Below are 4,169 nucleotides of genomic sequence, written 5' to 3' on the forward strand. Positions count from 1 at the left end.
ACAAACATTTAAAACCCTTTTTTGTTTTTAATCCTTTTTATTTCAATTATGAAGGTAATGCAAACCTTTTGCAAAACCTTTAGAAAATATGGTCCAAATAACTTACACTTTGAACATATTATTTTCATTTTGATTTGTTCTAGTGCTTACAAGTTTGTTGTTGTTATTAGTTAAATATATTATTTATTCATATAGTACACAATTCAAAAAGTAAAATCTCATAGTTCTCCTGCTGTCCAGTTTCTCTCCCTGAAGGTATCCACTGTGAAGTCTCTTTATAATTTTTTTTTTTTTTTTTTTTGAGACAGAGTCTCACTTTGTTGCCCAGGCTAGAGTGAGTGCCATGGCATTAGCCTGGCTCACAGCAACCTCAATCTCCGGGGCTCAGCGATCCTACTGCCTCAGCCTCCCGAGTAGCTGGGACTACAGGCATGCACCACCATGCCCGGCTAATTTTTTGTATATATATTTTTGGTTGGTCAATTAATTTATTTCTATTTTTGGTAGAGACGGGGTCTCGCTCAGGCTGGTTTTGAACTCCTGACCTTGAGCAATCCGCCCGCCTTGGCCTCCCAAAGTGCTAGGATTACAGGCGTGAGCCACCACGCCCGGCATTCTTTATAATATTTTTAGTGATATTCCAGGCACATAAAAACATATATGTATATATTCCTTTTTAAAACATGAATTTAGCATATGTAACTGATTGACACCTCAGTTTTTATCTCTTAATAGCATTCCTTGGAACTCCTTACTAGAACTTCATATAAATGGAATCATATGGTATACACTCTTTCTTTTTTTTTTTGAGACAGAGTCTTACTCTGTTGCCTGGGCTAGGGTGCCATGGTGTCAGCCTAGCTCACAGCAACCTCAAACTCCCGGGCTCAAGCAATCTTTCTGCCTCAGCCTCCTGAGTAGCTGGGACTACAGGCATGCGCCACCATGCCCAGCTATTTTTTTCTATGTATTTTTAGTTGTCCAGCTAATTTCTTTCTATTTTTAGTAGAGACAGGGTCTCGCTCTTGCTCAGGCTGGTCTTGAACTCCTGAGCTCAAATGATCCACCTTCCTCAGCCTCCCAGAGTGGTAGGATTATAGGCATGAGTCACCATGCCCGGCCAGTATACATTCTTGTGTAAAGCTTTTTTCACTAAGCATAATGTTTTTGAGATTTATCCATGTTGTTGCATATATCTGAAGTTTGCTCCTTTTTGTTCATAAGTATTTTGATGTGTGAGTAAATGACAATTTGTTTATTCATTCCCTTGCTGATGGACATTTGAGTTATTTCCAGTTTAGGGCTCTTAACAATAAAGCCACTATTTTACATGCTTACACAGGCTGTTTGTGAACATATGTTTTAATTTCTCTTAGGTGTATACTTGGGAGTCAATTACTGGGTGATATGGTAACTCTGTGTTTAACCTCTTAAGGAACTGCCACACTGTTTTCCAAAGCAGCTATACCATTTTAAATTTCTATCAGCAATATATAAGTTTCCAATTTTACTACACCCTTGCCAACATATATATTGTTCATCATTTTTATTTCAACTATATTAGTGGGTGTGAAATGATATCTCATTTGGTTTTATTTTTTATTAATTTCTTTTTCTTTTTTTAAATTTTTACTTCATTTTTTCAGCTCCTGATAAAAACCTTAGGCATGGAGTCTCTAATCAACTTCCCTGGTAGACAACACTTCGTACATGTTGCTACAATTTGTTGCTGGAAGAATTAAGCATGTCCTGTGTGATGCTACTGGGAGAGAACTCTTAGAAACTCATGCCTGGTTTCCTCTGAACTTTGCCCTATGTGTCTTTCCCTTTGCTGATTTTGGTTTATTTCATTTTGTTGTAAGAAATTGCAACCATGAGTATGACTATATTTGCTGAGGCCTATGAGTCCTGCTGTTTAATCTTCAAACCTAGGGTTGGACTTGGGAACCCCTGACACACCTGACTTGGGCTCTGAACCCACACTGGGGGGCTGTTTTGTAAGAACATTCTTTTCCCTCTACTTGGGTTTTAACCCTCTATACTGAACCACTTTCTTCATTCTGTCAGGCACTGACGTGCTACACCAGGCCACCCCACTTGGATGCTCACCTCATCCACTAGTTTCCAGTTTTCAGATATTGTGACTAAAGCTACTATAAACATTTGTATATAAGTCTTTTTGTGGATATGTATTTGCAGTTCTCATGGGTAAATATCTAATGTGGCACTGCTGGTTCATAAGGTACATGTTTGTTTAGTTTGATAAGAAACTGCCAAACCTTCTTCCAAAGTGCTTGGACCATTTATCACTCCCACCAGTAATGTATGAGTACCAACTATCCTTTAAGAAATTATATAATGAATAAAAAAGGAATTTCTACTTTCCTGTGTTTACCATTTTTTGCACTTTGCATTCTTCTGTAGGGCTGCATTTCCTTCTGCCATTATTTTCCTTCAACATTTGTTGTATTCCAAATCTGATGACAAATCTCTCAACTTTTGTTTGTCTAAAGTGTCCTTATTTCACCTTTATATTTGTAAGTATTTCTGCAGGATTTAAAATTCTTGGATTTTTGTTTTTATTTTCTTTATGCACTTTAAGGAAGTTGTTCCATTTTCTTCTTGTTTGCATTTTTTTAAAATGAGAAGCCAGCATTTGTTTTTATTGTGGTTCCTTGAATGAAATATGTCTTTTTCTCCCAGAACAGAAAAAGACTGTGTTTGCTCTAGAGATTAGGAGAAAGAAGAAAGAGGGAGGAACTGACAAGCAGGAAGAACATAAATGTCTAAAGGAACTTATTAATTGTCTGTCTCTTCAAACAATTCAATAAATGCTAATTGTTCATTATTATTTTGTGGAGTGGATTTTCTTTTGGGAGTGTGTTAAGGTGATAAATTTTGTTTTAAGTTTACACATAGAGTAAAATCAGAGGCTTCCCTATAGATGACACTAACGCAAGGGCGGCCTTGCACAAATAACAGGAAAATACCTAATCCCACAATTTCCACAATAACAGTTAAAGATCAATCCTATGAGTTCTCTCACTAACAGGTACCCTGCAGGAGTTCTATTTTGCACAACTTCTGAAGAAAGCTGAATGGACGGAAAAGAGATATAAATCTCTCTCTTTCAAAATTGTTTTTTGAGAATCTGCTTTTACAGAGTTCCTGAGTAAACAGCAAGAGAACAAGCTCCAAGCCTCAACCATATCTACAGGACAGTCACATCTCCTGTGAAAGGCAGGAGACCAAGTCTTGGACTCTAACATTCTTGCAGTTTTTGTTATCTATCTGCTGCCACTTCTGTTATCAACTGACAGCCATCACTATTTATTTCTGATCATCCCCCTTAAAAGCAGCAAGCCACTTGGCCTCACTGCTTGCACCCCCTTCTCTTTCTTTGGGATGCCATGCCATCTCCCTGCTCTTTTCTCCCCACTTCTCTTCCCTTCTCTCTTTCTCTTTCTCCCCTCCTCTAAAAGGATGAAATAAACTTTTTTTACTTTTATATCTTAGTTTCTGCATGAGAAATCTTTCTTCACCTGTGAGTACCTACTAGCCTTTCCACCATAAGAAAGGTCTTTTTACTCTAAGATAATAAAACATTTTTTTCTATTTTATCTTCTAATCCTTTCATAATTTTGATGTTAAATTTAAGGCTTTAATACCATGTTTCCCCCAAAATAAGACCTACCCATAAAATAAGCCCTAGCAGAATTTCTAAACATTTGCACAATATAAGCCCTACTCCGAAAATAAGACCTAGTGATGGGCGTGGCTACGCAGCATGTCTGCACAACCCATGCATTTCGTCATGGAGTGGTAAAGAAGACAGCAGCCCTTCTCATCTGCCCCATGAGAGCTCTATTGCTCGACATGAGAGATTGGGGCCAATGGTTCTAAAGAAAATAGAGTCACAAGAAGTTCAGGATGGAATTTGGGGTTTGGAGAGTTATGATGATTTTCCAGAAGAAGACCATTTAACTATATTTGAATAAATGTAGATTGTTGTACCGTACTTTAAAAAAAAAAAATCCCCTGAAAATAAGCCCTAGGGTGTCTTCTTGAGGAAAAATAAATATATGACCCTGTCTTATTTTTGGGGAAATATGATACCATGTGATAATTATTTTTATATATAGCATGTGATAGGTATCAGACTTTTAAAA

The sequence above is a fragment of the Microcebus murinus genome, chromosome 4, assembly GCF_040939455.1.
Source record: "Microcebus murinus isolate Inina chromosome 4, M.murinus_Inina_mat1.0, whole genome shotgun sequence".
NCBI classification, from domain to species: Eukaryota; Metazoa; Chordata; class Mammalia; order Primates; family Cheirogaleidae; genus Microcebus; species Microcebus murinus.